The sequence below is a fragment of the Ambystoma mexicanum genome, chromosome 1q (genome assembly GCF_040938575.1).
Source record: "Ambystoma mexicanum isolate Mex_15411 chromosome 1q, UKY_AmexF1_1, whole genome shotgun sequence".
NCBI classification, from domain to species: Eukaryota; Metazoa; Chordata; class Amphibia; order Caudata; family Ambystomatidae; genus Ambystoma; species Ambystoma mexicanum.
This window is the reverse complement of record NC_090922.1, coordinates 1,042,209,551-1,042,228,235: the sequence shown is the minus strand read 5'-3', so window position 1 is coordinate 1,042,228,235 and position 18,685 is coordinate 1,042,209,551. Positions and strand designations below refer to the sequence as shown.

Here is an 18,685-nt window from a genome sequence, read left to right as displayed (position 1 = left end):
GAGTGAGATTAGGCCTATGCATTTAAGACTTTTGGTCCTTGGTCGGAGCCTTATGCCCTTGCTTCTAACAAATCATCCTTGTTATGTACAATCAAAGCAGTCAATCAATCCCTACATAATGACAAAAACCAATCGTAGCATCAATTATAGCATATTCATTATATATTGACACAGCGCCCACCACGTGCTACAAGACACACGGTCACATAAAACATACGACATGAGATAACAAGAAAAAAACAACTTGGTGTTCTCCATTCAATATTCATAGCTCAATCAATAGCATTTTGTGAACTACAGTAATATGAAATTATAGATAATCAAAGAAAGCCAAGATCGCGTGGTTGACTGTTTTTGGCCAAAATGTCTCCACCCTATTGTTTTGCTTATTCTGTAAAAGAACTGTACGAGTGGTTAATCTGCTGCTTAAATCTGTTCGGCACTCAATGTGGTCATCCGTGCTCTGGTAGTATATTTTTAAAGTGACGGTGCAACTCATCTTAATGATAACAGTTTGATACTTTATTCACAGTTGGTATATCCCCTCTAAGAGTGTGTGCTAGTAAGTATGAAGTGTGGTGAGCCCTTGTTAAGCTGTCTACTAACCTGTTTGGGACAGCGAATACTGCCCGCGATTGACGGCTTTGTGCAGCTTGATCTGTGAAACAATGTCTATAAATTACAATACATTTTGGAAAAAATGTAGAACTCCACGATTGTAATTCGTGGCGGGCAGCCCTTACCCTTCTACTCGATCAGTATGGTGAGATGCACGGCAGCAACAGCAGAAGCCAGAGCTGTCAGGACCGTATTTACTTGAGCGGCTATGTTGCCATGGAGACCATAGCTCTGGTTTGCCTGACAAGATGGCTGCATCGCTGTGACAGCAGCAGCCATTTTGAGATGGTGGATTATTTCACATTATTCATTTGTCCTGACTACAATAAGGAAAGTTCTACCATGTGAGACAAGCTCAATTATGTAAAACCAATATCCGTCATGCCGCATATCGTGGTAAAATTATGCTTTATAAAGATATTTAGTGAGAAATAAAAAATGATAATTATGCGAACCCGATCGTGCGTTCTTCTTTGTATTCTCATGGGTGAGTCTGCCGTTGTTCTATTCCCCTAATTGGGAATGTCGTGTCAGAGCTATGACTCGACCTAGGACGTTTGGGGTATTCTGTGCATTCTCATACTCTGATGACTAGTGTTCTCGTGTGTGTGTGTGTGTGTGTGTGTGTGTGTGTGTGTGTCAACTGATTAGGTGTGGCATGTCTACTGTATACCCTCTCATGTATACATAAACTACACTGAATATACAGTGTGCATGATTTTTGTCATTCATAGAAATTAGCAACAATAGAGTTAAAAAAAAAAAGAAAGTAAGGAAAAAAAAAATGATTGAACCAACATTGATCACTCATTTAAGTCCTTATGTGTTAGAGTGAAATATAATTTTGTTCCCACGGCACATGCACCACCGTTCCCATGCACCAGTAGTATCTTCTGTAGTCAGTAGTTTTGTGATGTGAGGTGGTGGAATCTCTTCCATCGCAGGTCCGTTAAGTAGCTTAAGTCAAAGCTGTGCTTATCTACACTGGAAAATAGTTGCAGAAAGCAGTTGAGGTCCCACTCCTCATTCATACCATAGGGTACCAAGTATTCAGCCGGTCTATCCAGAATGCTTCACGTTGCCGTCTTTGTCTTCGTGAAAGTCAAGCTTTGCATGAACGAACATAAATCATGTATAGGGAATAAAAACCCCACATCAGTAGCAAGACATTTTACTGAACAGAATCCCAATGCTGCACAGCAAAAATTTCAAGTGCTTGAGACAATAGAAAAACAAGCACAGCATCAAGCTTCGACTCTAGCTACTTAACGGACCTGCGACGGACGAGATAACCACAACCACACATCACAAAATGACTAACTACAGACGATACTCCTGGTGCATGGGGAACAGTGGTGCATGTGCCGTCGGAACGAAATTATATCTCAACACTCTAAACACTTTGCATGAGTCCAATCAATGTTTGTTAAAGCATTTTATTTGCCTTACTTTCTTTTTTGACTCTGTTGTTGCTAATTGCTATGGATGTAAACAGAAAGAAATGATCAGGGTGACTGAACTTATGTACACATACAATTTCGGACCTACACAATCAATGACGTTCTAGATTAATGTATAAACCACTTTGCTTTTGCCCAATTATTTTAATGCCTAAAACATTGCTTTAAAAGTTTTTCGGGGGGCGTGGCCAGCGCGCATGGCGTGAAGGAGCTAAACTGCTAAGCTCCCGTTCCTGATCCTGTAATAGATCCTGAAGGGGAATATAGACACTCAACCTACAGCTGTAAAATGCTGATTTCGGCAGGGGAACCCTTTCCCCACCACCCTGCGTGCACTCCGACACAGGTGGAACTTAAAAGAGCTGCTACGGAGACTGAATTTGGAGACCCCCGCCCCGCTCACAAAATGGCGCTGATGGCCTGAAGACAACATTCGGAGCAGGGGTGTGACTGTGGAGTCCTGTGGTTCACTGGCCCTATAGCAGCGGACCATGACTCTCCCCGAGCGGCTCTGCCCGCATCACTCACCAGAGCATCAACACTGTCGCAGCCGGGAAGCCGGGACCCACGGCGTATCGCCCGCGCGATGAGAAGGAGGCGAGCAGGAGGCGCCCGCGGCCGCCGCAGAGGCGAAGACCTTGTGAGGGGAGCCGAGCTGGAAACTGCAGTGGTGCCCCAGGACGCGTCTGGTAAATTGGAGCTCGGCGAGTGAAGGCGGTGACAACCGCGGAGCGTCCCCGGGTGTGTGGCGCTCCTGCTCTGTGGTCCTCGGTGAGTGGGCGTAATCAGCAGGCCTGGGAGGGACCCTGATTCTCCTTACCCCCCCCCCCCGCCCCAGGCCCCGCCAAGGTAGGAGGCGGCGAATGCGAACTGCACCAGTGTGCATCGGACCCGCCTGGTCCTCTTGAGAGAGGTAGGGGAGTGGCACAGCCCCACAAGTCCACTGGGGCTGCCACCCCCCGCCCCTCCCCGGTCGGCTGAGCAGGGTTCAGCTGCCCTAACTGCCGCAAACGCACCATAGGCGGTGAGAAGAAGGCGCATTAATGCCATGAGCGTGGTCTGGAGGCACCCCGGGGGACAACATTAGACTTGCTTGACAACAGCATTATCAATAGCTGCATAGGCACTGCCTCCTGAGACTGCATAACAGCACGGCCCAGACACCTCGGTAGTGCACACAGCTGGCACAGGAGGGGAGTCTCACTGGAAATCTCCACAAAGAGCGCATACAAAATAGAAAAGGTATGTAATCACGCTGATACTGATGAAGCCCCAATAAGACATCAGCACTGCTGTAAACATTAGGAGAACTTCGCTTTCACACAGACATTACCATTTTCTTTGTCCTTGACCCGGCCTACAGGCGAAATTAGCTAGAAAGACTGAGCACACAGGTCACATGCAGGGTCCGGCACTCTGGAGGCACAGCATAATTGGACAAAGGACACCACAGCTACCATTCTAGCCCATCCACAACCGGGCCAGGTTAAGTGATAGAGCAGAGGCTCATCCTTACAGCCGAGAACAGTAATGTGAAAGGACCTGTTCTTCTGAAACTGCCAAATAAACCCAACACAACCTGTTGGCAGGGGAAACTGAGGGCGTGCATCCTGGAGACGTTCTGGCACGCAGGATGAAAACAGCACGGTGCGCAGGAGGTCCATAGAGTGCTGCTCTCCACCAGACTCATTAGAGGAAGTACATCGTAACACGGAGGCTGTGCCACCCAACTCAGAACCGTGACTCCATTCAGGTGGCCTCAATACCGGAGAGTCAAGGCTGAGCCACGGAACGCTCGAAGAGGCAATGTCCCCCACTAAGAACAGACCTAAAGCATTTTCTCGGCGGCAAGGCCAAAGATGCAGTCGCAGTAGGAGACCCCTGAGTGACCGGAATCTTGCCCTTTGGATGACACTCCCAAAGATACGCAAGTGCTGCAGGCCATTGCGGCCCTGAGGACATTCATTGACACAAGATAGACGAGGTCAAAAAACGCCCGTAATCTGGCAGAAATAGTGACCACAACAGAAACAGGACTTCATGAAACCATAGAAACGAGGACTGACCTGAAAGCCAAGGTACAAGAACTGGAAAGGAAGGTAGCACGATTAGAAGAGAGGTCAGAGGATGCGGAAGGACTCGCACGCCGCAATGTCGTCTGTATTTTAGGGATCCCAGAGGGAATAGAAGGGTTAAACCCGACGGAATTTGTGGAAACCATGCTGCTACAAGAAGTTGGCGCAGAACGGTTGTCGCAGGTTTTCTCGGTGGAAAGAGCCCACAGATCACTACAAAAAAGGCCCCCACAGGGCTCCTACCCCCACCCAATGATGGCAAAGATTTTGAATTTCCGAGACAGAGAAATAATAATGCGGTACTCCCGAGAAGGGGGGGGGGGCAATAAAGAGAGATGGCTCTAAGATAGTTATCTACCCAGACTACACTCCTTCAGTACAATGAGCTAGGAACTCTTTTGTGCCAGTCAAAGCAAGGTTCCGGAAATTGAACCTTAAATATATGCTACTATATCGGTCACGTCTCAAGGTGCTATATAATGGAAGACAATATTCCTAGAAACGCCTGCAGTGGCCAATATGTGGATGGGACACAATGGACTCGCTGGAGTCGAGGAGCCCATTAAATGAAGATCTTTGGTGTGAGGGGGAGGGCAGGGTTACACCTGAAGCTGTAGAACAACATAAGAAGCTGTGGCCAGTCGACCACAGCACTAAATTAACTGGACGCAATATTCTCTAAACTGCCGGATCGGACAGCGAACTTGCAGAGCCACGTGTACGGCAAACTGGTACCGACCCCACGAGTGACCAGTGCAGGCCCGTTGCCAGCACTTCACCCGCGCCGAATGACCTGGATAGGTCCATATGGTGAGGGGGCTTCTGAGCGCTGTCACCCTGTGGCATCAGCTGGGAGCAGTTGCTTGTTAATGTTTTTTCTTTTCAGGTTCATTATGTCAGTTGGTTACAAAGTCTCCAAATGGTAAAGGGAGGATGGGGGGGCACAGGGCCAATAGAATGGGGGGGATATGATCTGGGTATCCGAGATGTAGGTCAGAATGAAGAGGAGAGACCAGGGTCGGATGACCCCGAAACTCACTTCAAACTAGCATGGCTGCACGGATCAGTCATAACATGGAATGTCAGGGGGATGGGCACGTTCCTCCAGAGGAACAGGAATAAATCCTTCCTGAATAGAAAGGTGGGGATAGCCCTGCTGCAGGAGACCCACCTGACAAGGAATCTATGGCCAAACTGCAAGGACAGTGGGGAGGGCAGGGGTACGCAGTGGCATATTCAAAATTTGCCAGAGGGGTGTGCACATGGATAAGTCCTCAGATTCCCTTCAAACTGGTGGGGGTGGTGTCGGACCCAGAGGGCAGATACACAATACTGTGGGGCCACATTGAGCAGATCGAGCTATGCATAGTAAACTCCTACTTTCCCAATTGTAACATTCCGACCCACCTAAATCTAATCCATACCAAGTTAACTCGATACAGAAACTGCTTTTTTCTCTGGGGTGGAGACTTTAACTGTGTCCGCGACCCGGTCCTGAATAGGTCGGTTCCTCCATCCAACCGTATAACGACCACCTCCACCGCGTTGAACACGGCAGTGGAGCGATTAGACCTGGTGCATCCAAGTGAGAGGGGTTACTCTTATTTTTCGTTTCCACACGGCCTGTACACCAGGTTGGACCACACATGCATAGGAGAAGAACATATGCCCCAAATGGAATCGGCACAATACTTGGGGAGATCTATTTCCGACCACTCCCCCTTCGTAGTAGAATGGAGGATGGCTGGGCCCCGGACCCCCATCCCGATATGGAGAATGCCCACTGATGCATTGAAAGACCTAGCCTTTAGGGATGAGCTCCGCAACACTCTGTATATAGAGGAAAACGAGGGCACTGTGGCACAGCTGAGCACGGTATGGGAGGCCCTGAAAGTTGTAATCTTAGGGGGAAGTCATAGCGAAAGCAGGTGGTATTAGGAAGCTATTGCGAACTGAGCTGGAACAACAGGAAGGTGAAATCCAAAACATAGAAGCCACCACCTTGGGTGAGGAGGGGGAGGAGGACAGATTAAAGCTGCTTAGGAAAGAGTGCAAAGAGCTATGGGGCAGACTAGTCAAATTTGATTCCACTTCAAGGACCATTAAGGCACATGAAGAGGCAGCCAAACCAGGCCGCCTACTGGCATGGCTCTGTAAAAGGGAGCACCCCAAGCACCTAACTATCGCATTGAGGGATGCAGGAGGTACACTGAGGCAGATGCAGCAGGAAATCAATGACACCTTCCAGTCATTTTATGCCCACCTGCATTCACACGACGCCCAGTTCCCCAGGAGGATATTCAGAACACGCTGAAGGAGATAGGTCTCCTGAACTAACATCAGCACAGAGAGAGGCCCTAGACATTGACATCATTATTGACTACATCACAGAGGCAATAAAGTCCCTACCCACTAACAAAACGCCGGGTACCCCCTCCCCCCCACCCCCCCGAGTTCTATAAAACATACGTGTCTTCCCTTGCACCGCTCCTGCATAAAGTATTCCAAGAAGCATATGACAGAGGGGTGCTGCCAGAACGCATGAGGGAGACGCTAGTGGTCCTGATGCTCAAACCTAGAAAACCGCCAGAAGAGTGTGATTCGTACCGCCCACTTGCCATGATCAATTACAACATCAAGGTACTGACCTTGATACTAGCGAAGTGGCTTTCCAAGCAGATAGGGGAACTGGTGCACGCCGACCAATGCCACTTCGTGCCCGGTCGCAAACAATGAATCTTCGCCGGCTCCAACATGTTATGCATCAGGCAGGTCAGGAAAGGGGATCTTGTGCATTGGTATCATTGAATGCTATAAAAGCGTTCGATTCCATCTACTGGGAATGGCCCTTAGCAACCCTTAAGGAATTCGGTTTTGGAGAGGGCTTCATCAAATGGGTGATTATCCTATACACTAGACCGAGAGCGAGGGTGCGGTCTGGGAAGTTTATCTCCACGGCATGAGACATACGCAGGGGAACCAGAAAAGGCTGTCCAGTATCCCCCATGCTTTACATACTAGGCCGCGAACCCATCACAGTTTATTTCCGGAAGCAATTTTTCGATGCTGGGATTCGAGTGGAGGGAGTAAACCATATTATATCACTATACGCATATGATATCCTCCTGTATGTGAGGGACCCACATCTAAATGTTACGACTATGCTGGAAGTCCTGGATAACTACTCAAAGGTTTCCGGCATTCAGTTTAGCAGACAAAAGTCCTGCCTGTTCCCGCTGGCAGACCTGAGAGGCGGCGATGCGAAAGACCTGCCAAAGGTGGGAATTCAATGGCAACCATAGTCATTTATATACTTAGGAGTTAACATAATGCATACACCAGAGAAAATGCATGAACACAACACGGGTGACCCACTCAAAGCGTTACGTAAATCGATCAGATTTTGGTCCAAGCTTCCTGTGTCGGTAATGGGCAGAGCATCAATCACCAAGATGATTATTCTCCCCAGGTTTCTGTACCATTTCCAGAATGTGTGCTACTATATCAGGTCCACCTTTTTCCATCTACTTGAGACAATAATTCGGGGCTTTGTGGGGAACGGGCAGACCCAGGTTAGCACTGACCACGCTGACTCTCCCCTGTCGCAAGGGCAGCATCCAACTCCCTGATCTGGAAAAATATTACTTGGCAGCACAACTTGGCTTTGTAGCTCGGTGGCTATCAGACGATGTCACACTGAAACTGGACTGCTGCAGCAGTTGGTGACCCCACTACACTTGAAGGAAATTGTCTGGGCACCCTCCAATGGCCTGGACAATATGCTCATGATAGTAACACTGGGAAAGCAGATTTGGCATAGGACCAGGAAACTGTTATGGTTAGATCTCCCATACTCCCCTGAGATCCCATTGATCTCAGACTTATGCAAAACCAAAACGGATCTAGCGGACATCAGACACTGGGAAAGAAAGGGGGTTTATACCTGGGGAGACCTATATGATGAGGGAACATTCAGGGACTTCACGGGACTGCCTGGAAGTCAATTCCTGTGGTACCAACGAGTCAAGTGGGTAGCACGGACAAAATGGAATGAGTGGCCGGAAGAACCGATGGCTGACCCCCTTGTCCCATTGCTCTATAGCCTGGGTGATGGGTGGAGGATGGTGTCCAGGATATATGGCCAATTGGTAGACAGACCTAACCCCAGGAGCACGGCCCTGAAATCTAGGTGGGAGAGCAGACCTGGGCCTAGCACTCACAGAGAGAGAATGGGAGAGAGCCCTAGCGTTTCCCAAGGAATTTTTGAGGAATGCCAGGTTTCGAAAGATACAATTAAATGTATTTTACCGTACATAGATGACCCCAAGCAGGGTGGCTAAGTTTAAAGCGCTAACCCACCCTGAGTGCACCTGGTGCAGGGCAGAGTCGGCGGACCTGATATATATGTTTTCGGAATGCCCTAGGGCACAGGGACTGGGGTCTAAAGTGGAGCTAACTTGCAGGAGGGCTGGAGTGTCCGATATGACTAGTCCCTTAAGGAATGCTTGTTGGGAACTTACCCAAGTTTGGCCAAGGTAAAACATATTGTAAAACGTATGGACTTGGCATGTGTGCTCGCTAAGAGAACCATTGCAATGGCGTGGAAGAATATAAAAGGACCACAATTCTCTGCGTGGTATAAGGAGCTGGAGCGCTGTATAGAGGCAGAAACCAGGGCCTGGGAAGCTGGCATTTCCAAATCCCCAGATGACACCAATGTGACATTCGAGGCGTGGAAGGCCTTGACAAGAGAAGTGTTTCACCCCTCCTATGACAAGACCCCCTGAACCACTGCTCTCACTAGCAACAATACGCCTGGCATTGTAGGAGGGCTTGAACCACTGCCACTCTATTCTAGGAAGTGTGACCTTTCTCCCTCCCCGCTTGCCCCCACCACATGCTTCCCACCTGTCATAGATCGTAAATTTGCTACACATGGAGGCAGTTATTGTTTTGTGTTATACCACTGAAGTAGTTATTAGAACACTGAGATTGCTACAAGTGAATCACACTGATTTGGATATGATTATATGTTACTGCAAATTAAGAAAATGCCAATAAAGAAATTATAAATTAAGTTGTTTTTCAACAGGACACAAATTGATAACGCAACATTATCTGTAGATGATGCTTCTGTTTTTCCAGTCAAATTAACAAATTATTAATACAAGTTGACATTCATAATACCTTAAAAAATCTAGGGATCATAGTGGACATGAAGCAAGACAGGGGCATTAAAATTGGCACACGCGATTCTAGGGGCCTGGTTTAATTGAAGTATTCAACAGGCGACAATCATGATTTTGTATCGGACAGGACAACATTTTTACATAGTGACAGGTGGTTTAGACCCACTAAGCAAGCATATCCTTCATAGGTCGAATCAGATATTTGACACGACACTCCCAATTAGGGGATAGAACTACGGCAGACTCACCCATGAGAATACAAACAAGAACGCACAATCGGGTTCACATAATTCCATTTTTTATTACGACTAAATATCTTTATAAACTATAATCCTACCACGATATGCGACATGATTGGTATTACATAATTGAGCTTGTCTCACATGGGAGAACTTGCTTTATTGTAGTCAAGACAAACAAATAATGTGCAATAACATTACACCATCTCAAGATGGCTGCCGCTGTCACAGTGTTGCAGCCAACTTGTCAGGCGAACCCATTGTTTCCAGATCGAGCTTCAATAAGAAGTCAATTGCGGGCAGTATTCACTGTCCCGCACAGGTTAGTAGACCGCTTAACCAGGGCTCACCACGCTTCATACTTACTAGCACACGTTCTTAGAGGGGATATACCAACTATGAATAAAGTATCACGTTATCATTCAGATGAGTTGCACCGTCACTTTAAATATACTACCAGGGCACGGGTGACCGCACCGGAGTGCCGAACAGATTTAAGCACTATTAAGAGACCCATGTTGAGGCAGATTAACCACTCGTACAGTTCTTTTACAGAAAAAACGAAACAATAAAGTGGAGTCATTTTGGCCAAAAACAGTCAACAACATGATCTTGTTTTTCTTTGATTATCTACAATCTGATATTACTGTAGTTCACAAAATGCTGTTGACTGAGCTATGAATATTGAATGGAGAACGGCAAGTTGATTTTGTTTTTTTTATAGATTTTTTTCCTTTTTTTTCTATATATATATATATATATATATATATATATATATATATATATATATATATATATATATTTTTGCTTGTTATATCTTGTATGTTTTGTGACCTTGTGTATTGTACCACGTGGTGGGTGCTGGGCGCCCTGTCAATATATCATGAATATGCTATAATTGATGCTATTATTGGTTTTTGACATTATGATGGTATTGATTGACTTCTTTAATTGTACATTACAAGGATGATTTGTTACAAGCAAGGTCATAAGGCCCGACCAAGGACCAACGGTCTGAAATGCATAGGCCTAATCTCGCCCTTTGCTACTAATTTTAGAACCATTACCTGGTTCATTCTATGTGATTAAATATTAACTATCTGAAGAAACATTGGATGATCTTTTTACCTTATAACTATTAAGTTAATGAATGAACTACAAACATTCTGGAAGCAGGTTAACCTCTCGTGGGCATTATGGTGTGCACCCCACAACGATGGCTAGTTAGCCTTGGTCTCTACTTCCCTGGAAAGGATACCAGAGTACTGCATGTTGTGTGAATGCAGCATGCCTCCTACCCACGACCTCCCTTGTATCCACTCCATCTGCTAGTCATTTTCTCTGAAATTATGTGAATTTTTCCTTCAAACTGCCCTACAGAGACTAAATTGTCTTCTTGCAGACCTATTGTGCTTCTGACCAGTTCGTCAAGGTTTTGGCGTTACACATTACGTGGTCTCAATTTTCTGTCGTTGACCTGTATGTCATATGTTTAGAATGATCTGTGTGACATCACATCTGGCACCCATGTGCTTTCTGCAGCCTACTCTTCCTTTGGTCTATACACGTGTGCCTTTTTAAATTAGATTTTCGCTTGGCTTCCCCTGGAGTGGTCTTTGCAAGAAATGCAAGTCATTGTCCCTTCCCCTTAGATATCTAGACCAGGTAAGGAACATGCTCCAGAGGGGAAGCGGGAGGCCTGTCTTGTACTAAAAGTAGACTTCTTTTTCGGGAGACGCCACAGAGTGCCATGTGGGTCAAACACACCAAAGGTACCACCAAGAGTGGTCTTTAACTGGGACTAATCCTGAGCTGCAGCTTCTGCAGTCTCGCATGGATTTATTTATTTTTACAATTGGATAGCGAACTAAACCCTGGGGTATGAAGGCGATTTGCATGGCCAGTTACATGCAGAAAAAATAAAATATACATGGCGTATCACAGAACAGAAATAACAAAATCAGGAACATCAGAGCATGGCACAAGTGGTTAGGAAAATAGAAAGGTCTTTAGAGCTTTGTGGAATGTCCAGTATGATTGTTCAGCTTGCAGGGTAGGCGCGAGTAAGTTCCACTGTTTGACTGAGATTGTTGGGAAGCTGGAGCCTCTGGATTCTAAGGCTCTACATGACTTCAGAGGTAGGGTACACCCTTACTTACGGATCATCTGGTCTACCAAGGCATATAAACCAATCCTTGCTTTCAAATGGATTGTGTCCGCCCACATATTCCTCATCTTTGATATACTCCCATCTCCTGCTTGTAGCTCGGAAACCTTTTTCAGCAGAGGCCGCCATGCATAGTCATTGACCTTGTGTCCCTAGAGAGCCTCTGTCCTCCAAGTATGATGTCAACGCTGGTATATATGACCTGGTATATATGACCTGCACCGAGCCACATCGTCGAAGATTGTGGCTTGTGCCAGTCTGACTGGAAAAGCGTTAAAGGAGAGGAAGGGGAAACTTGCTTTGGACAAACCATCCCCAAGTTCACCCCCGGTGACCCACAAAAATGTAATCTGAAGATGGCCCAAGAGGGAGATCTCTGCACTGGGCCAAGAGGCATGGTAAAAGTTTGAAGTATTTGAGATCTCAGCGGTCCTCTTCATCATCTTCGAGGAAATTGAAGAAAAGGAGTCATCGCTCCAGATGGTCCTCTATGGATTCCTCGCCTGAAGGAAAACTGGTAAAATTTCCTAAAAAGGGGGCTAGTCAAGTGAACTGGAAAAGTTCTGATGGCAGATGTTGAAGGTTCTTTGAGAAGGTGGCAAAGCCAGCCCATTTGTTGAAGTCATTAGATACTCCCGACCACATGGAGAATAAAAGGCTCCATGCCATGGGAAAGAACGTTTTCTCCATGGGGAGTATGGCAGTGAAAGCAACAAATGCAACTTGTGCTATAGTTCACCTGTACATTGTGGTAGGTGATAGCCATGGCATCTGAACACATCCCAGAGGGTGAAGAAAGGGATGGCTTTATGGACATTATTCAGGACAGCAAATATGCTATTTGCCATCATTGCAGTCGGGGCTAGACACTGTAGATTGTATTAGCCGTTCTATGGCTGCTGGTACAGTGCTTAAGAGGATTTGCCTGGCTTCGTAAATCAGGGTTTGTTTCTGACGTGCAATCCAGATTATTGGATATGCCCTTTACAGGGTCATACTTGTTTGGATCTAAATCAGACAAAAGTCTTAAAGTTGGTCCTCTAAGGCAGCAGCGACATCTTTGAGTAAGGCATTAGGCAGCCACGGGAATACTAATTTCGTTACTCTTCCTCAGTTAGCAGAGGAAGAGTCAATTTAACCAGAGGGACAGCGAAGGCAACCTCGAGGCAGTCAAGGACGTACAGGCGGAGGAGCTGCAGCAGTATCTGCTGCCTTGCCTTCTGCTACAACCGGTGCCACAAAACCACTTTGAAAACCTGAATCATTTGATAGTGGTTGGAGGCAGATTATCCCAGCATCTGAATGAATGGCAAAGTATTACAACAGATGCTTGGGCACTACAGTCGCCCATGGTTACAGCCTCCCTTTTCTAAAGAGACCACCAGACTGTCCCCCAGGAGCCCAGTCCTTGAAAGTACCCGTTCCGCTACTCCAACAGGAAGTTCAGACACTGTTGGAGAAGGATGCAAATGAACAGGTACCTGTATCGGAAAGAAATCAAGGCTGGTACACATTATTTTCTGATCCAGAAAAAGGACGGAGGGTTGCAACCCATCTTGGACTTGAGATGCTTAAACAAGTTCCTCAGGAAGGACAATTGGCTGATCAGAGCCCGTTCACCCAAACAGGCGGACGCTCTGAGCAGGCATGGCACAGTCTCCCACGAGTGTGATTAAGCTCAGGAAGTCCTTCAAGAGATCTTCACCCTTTGGGGAACCCCACAAGTGGATCTGTTCACTACCAGTGTCGACCGGAGGTGCAAACAGTTCTGCTCCAGGGAATTACCCCAGAGAGGGGGTCTAGGGGACACCTTCGTAGTGGACTGGGAATTTGTACTTCTGTACGCATTTCTGCCGATCCCAGTCTTTCCTCATGTTCTAAGGAGGCCACGAAAATTTCAGAAATCTGTAATCCTGATTTATCTTGACTGGGCCAGGAGGACGTGGTACCCGGAACTTCTGGAAATCTCTGTCCTCAAATTAATCTTCCACAAAGAAGAGGACCTTCTCTCGCCAGAGGGGGTTTGCATTCTTCATCCAGAGATCAGGACCCTCAATCTCCACTCATGGTTTCTGAGAGGTTGAGGTACGAAGATTGGGACCTTCCGGAAGATGTCATGGAGGTGTTGCTTTTGGCCAGAAGGCCAGCAGCAAAATCTTTATACCGCTTCCGTTGGACCACATTTTGCAGCTGGTGTAGAGATAAAGGAATTGATCATTTACTTGTGACACACCATCGGTTTTATCTTTTCTACTACATTTAACCCATCAGGGGCTACAGGTTGCGCTGTCCATTTTCAGGCGCTCTCCAGCACAAGGTTCCCACTTCAAGGTTCTCACAGTCAAACAATTTCAGAAAGGGTTCACCAATATCTTCCCACCAGTTCCTTTATTGTTCCAGTTGGGATTTTAACCTAGTTTTAAGCTTCCTGATGGGTTCTTCATTTGAACCATTACATTATTGCCCACTTAGTATGTTGTCTTTAAAAACTTTATTCTTAATGGCCATTATTTCTGCTCGCAGAGTGAGAGAGCTTCAGGCCTTGTGTTCAAAACCACCATACAGTCTTTCGTAAGGATAAAGTAGTTTTGAGGGTTTGTCCCTCTTTTCTGCCAAAAATAGTGTCTGAATTTCATCTGACACAAAAGATCATCTTACCGGGCTTCTACCCTCCTCCTCGTCATCCATCTAAAGAGGAGGAGAGATTACACAGACTGGACAGAGCCTTGAGCTTTTACATCAACAGGGTTTCTAAAATAAGGGTAGATGACCAACTGTTTGTTGGCTATGCGGGCCACAGAATGGGACTAGCGATCACCAAACAAACGCTGTCTGTGGATCCTACTTTGTATATCCGAATGCTACAACCTGGCCAGGAAAGAGGTTCCCGAAGGTCTAAGGGCTGTAAGGAAGGCATTGTATCAAAGTAAGACGGACACAAGTGACCACAGTTCAAGGGTGGTTATTGAACTTTATCAGAGGTGTGATAAACGCCTATCTAAACCTAAATCTACAGTTGGGAGCAGGCTACGACCGTCCTATAATAAAGCAGTCCTTTTGGAGTCTCGTCAAAATAAAAGGGGCTAGACAAAAAAACCTATTGCCAATCCTTAAGCTAATTTACAAATAGTGTGGGGTCATGTTCATAAAAAAGGAAGAAGTGTTCACAAAATAAGTCAGGATGTTTTCATCACGGGACAAGGTGTTTCACTCGAGCACAGCACACTCGTGTGCTTCTTTGGCACGAGGACACAGTTCCAGTACAAGCATCAGGTCTCTTAAATTATGAAAAGTCTCTCGATTCAGAGAACCTGATGTATCAAACAATGTTTCTTTACCAGTATTCAAGTAGGACGATGCACTCTTCACCCTGGATCCCCTCAGCCGGGCTTGGATCCCTTTTCTACCACAATCTTTTCTCGGGTGACTTGCAGTTCACCCCGGATCTCCCTCGGTCAGGCTTAGATCCCTTTTACACAATAAGCCTCCTTCAGCCGGGCCCGGACAAATTACAGTATGTATTAGCTATCGAAGACTTTCGAATGTGCACAGGGTTTGGCTTGACTCGTTATAGGACCACTTCGATCTAACAGTTCACAATTTTACACTCTCAGTTGGATACCTAAACAAGACATTCGAATGAGCACCCACATGTTGCCGGACCACTCTATGGTATCTTGGGTTTCCTCACAAAATTCAATCACTACTTTGGTTCCAATTACCGTTGCGTCGCTCATCGCCAGTGCCTCACACACGATTCTCTTTATACAATGTTGCCGCTTGCAACCTTGGGTCTAAGACAGACCGTTCTGCTATTAGCCGCTGCGATTTACCAACTGGGTTGACTTTACTTGCGATGCTGATTTGTTGTAGGAGCCAAGGTTTTCGGTCGGGCGTGGTTCACCTCCTTTCAAGCTCTCAAGGTTCACAAGGAAGGATTCCCTCAGCCGGCACGAGCCATCTCTCCTTTAGCATAGTTCACCTTGAAGGCTTCCCTCAGTCTGGTTCGAGCCTCCCGTCACGATTTACAGTACACTAAGAAGGCTTCCCTCAGCTGGGCTTGTGCCTCTTTTCAAAATTCACAATCTGCAAAAAAAAGTCTTGGGACTTCTAGTCCCATGATGCACTAGGCTAATTCTGCTCACCGAAATTGTATTTTTTGGCATTGGGAGCTGCAGGAGCTAAAAAGGGATGTTAATCGGAGGTCCGGTTCTTTCCACCTGCCCATTCGAGACCTGGGAGTCAGTAAATCCTGTATAGTAGGATGGGGAAGAGGTCATAAAGGAAAGGGGATACTGCGTCCCTCCATCTGGTGCCCCTATCCTACTCCGTGAGGATCCCCCACCCAGGTGATCCTCCCACACTGGTCCACCCGCAGGAACTGGCTGCAACAGTGATTGCCGTGTCCTGGCCACTTGGATGACAAATCCCAAGGGATTAGCATGTGAAACACCTGGTTTTTCACAGGGCCCACCCAACCAGAGGTGTAGCCACTTCTTCAGCCCTCCCAGGAGGGGTACCGCTACACAACATCAGCAATGCTGCCACCACTGGCGTAAATCGGGCCCCCTCACCCTCTGCAGTTCGGGGGGGCCCCAGCACCACATGTCCTGGGAGGGGGCCCCCTTGGACAAAAAAATAGTGTTCTTGTTTTAGCCACTCTGCCTTCATGAAGAAATAATTTCTTCATGAAGGCAGAGTGACTACAAAAATAAATTATTTATTTTAAGTCTGAGGCATGGAGCCTCATATGTAAGCACTGGGACAAGAACAAGGGATGTGGAGCTACTTCTGGGCCAAGAAGCTACTTTTGGGGGTTGGGGCAAGGGGTGGGAGGGAGAGGTGTTGTGTGTGGGGGTGGTTAGAAGGGGTGGGATGGGGATTGTGCGATAAATCGTAATAGTCATCCATGTCCAGGCTAAGCAGGCTTGCTATGTGGTATTAGTGGCTAGAGAGGCATTTTGGTGCAGCCAGTCTAGTAATTCCTTAATTCGGGACTGTTTTTTAACGGGGCATCTCTGATAAAGCAGTCCTGCTAAGTGTAATTACCTGGCTAGACTGGCATCTGCATGCTGCCAGTCCAACCACAAAAATAAAAAAAAATTAAAATGTGGTTGGGAATAGTCATTTTTGGGGTGGGGGAAACTTTTTTGTTTTTTTTTTTGTTTTGGGTTTGTTCAAATTTCATTCATTGTTTTCTAATTTGATATAATCGCATGTAACCCAAAGCATTATATTAATGAAAGCATTAAAGTTCCTGTGCACTTTTGGGGACTTTCATGTATTGGCTTTTTAGATTGACTTTAACCTACAAAACAATTTGGCAACGCTCTGGCCTTTTAGCCAGTTTTTCTCAGTGTGCTGTATAATGCATTAAAACACATATTTATATCTTTCTCCTGGTGCAATGTGAGTCGTACCCCTGCAGCAGCACTTTCGTGTGTATTGCGCGTGCGTGGTAATCTAGGCCGGCCCGTAATGTGGCGTGACCCGTGATTTGTTGTTGAGATGGGGCGCGACCCCCTTGGGTGGCCCCCCAAATTTTGGGTTACGCCACAGGCTACCACCGGGTCTTCTGTGCATACATTTGCAAAATATTACTGTTTGGATTCCCAACCCAAAAGGGAATTCAGATTTGGAAAGGCTGTGTTATACAGTATAAACTAAATTAAATAATAATCAAACTCTTCCCCTCAGCCCCCCTACTGCAATATACTGCTATGGGAGAATATCGAAGATGAGGAAAACGTGGGAGGACACAATCCATTCTAAGAACAAATTACTTACCCCTGGTAATGTTCTTTCGACTGGATGTTCCTCCCACGTATTCTCATCGCCCTCCCGTCCTTCCCTTATGTCAAGGAGTTTTCGTGGTTTACACCTTCCTCTCCATTAACGCACAAGTATTCTCATCTTCGAGACTGCTGTGCCGGTGAGAGGAAAAACACGAACTGAGGCAACGGACGCAGTGCGTGCCATTACATACCAATATCAACGTCATACTATAGGAGGACAGAGGCTCTCGAGGGACATGAGGTCGACGCACTTGCACCCTCTGCTGAAAAATATTTACAAGCTGCAAGCAGGATATTGGAGTTTCTTTGTTTATTTATAGGGTGCCCGAAACCCTTGTGTAGCTGGGCCCGCAACATATCAAGAATACTTAGAGCGTGGTTACAGTTTGCTTTGTTACAGTTTGCTAGTTACGTGTATTATATACAATATATCTATTATATACATTCGTTACATACAGGTATAGATGGAGTATATCAAAGATGAGGAATACATGGGAGTAACGTCCATTCGAAAGAACATTACCAGGGTTAAGTAATTTGTTCTTCTGAAACCGAGGTTGCTGATCCCTCTTGGACTCTGTTTTCCCCTTAGGAGCTTGTCATTGACACTTTCGTAGAGGCAGGTAATCATACATCAGTTCATCCTACTGTTTGTTAGCCCACACCACGCTACGGGGCAATTGTGCTGCCCAGTGCCCTTGAGATTTGTGGAGTAATGCAAATTTTAGAACCATGCACCCTGGGACGAGAAGTGCACTAGCTGGAGCTTGAGTGACTTAAGTAAGAGCCCCTAGCCTGCCCAGTTTAGATTGGAACTGTTCACTGGGGTTTTTCGTTCTGAAGGAGGGTTGTTTCTCTCCCTTGAATGACCACAAGTATCTGTCGATGTCTGCTCCGAATGTTCGTGGTAGTGGAGACTCAGGCTTTGTCTTGCCCTTTCTGCTTAGCTAAAAGTTGAGTAGCGTGGTAGACTCCATTGCCTGGGGTTCCTGTTTTGCACACTATAGTTTATCTGCGGGTCTGTCATTGCTGTTGACGCAAACAAGGGCCATACGTCCTCACCATGGGCAGGAAGGGTACCTTCCTTGCTAACTTCTAGTCATGTATGACTTGTCCAATAATTAGAACTCTATATGAAGTCC

At 46.4% G+C, this 18,685-nt stretch overlaps 1 protein-coding gene across 6 annotated transcripts in view; it reads left to right on the top strand.

Moving 5' to 3' along the window:
- SH3GLB1 (SH3 domain containing GRB2 like, endophilin B1) overlaps positions 1–18,685 on the top strand; it is a 479,029-nt gene that overhangs the window by 163,368 nt on the left and 296,976 nt on the right. The window lies entirely within an intron of this gene.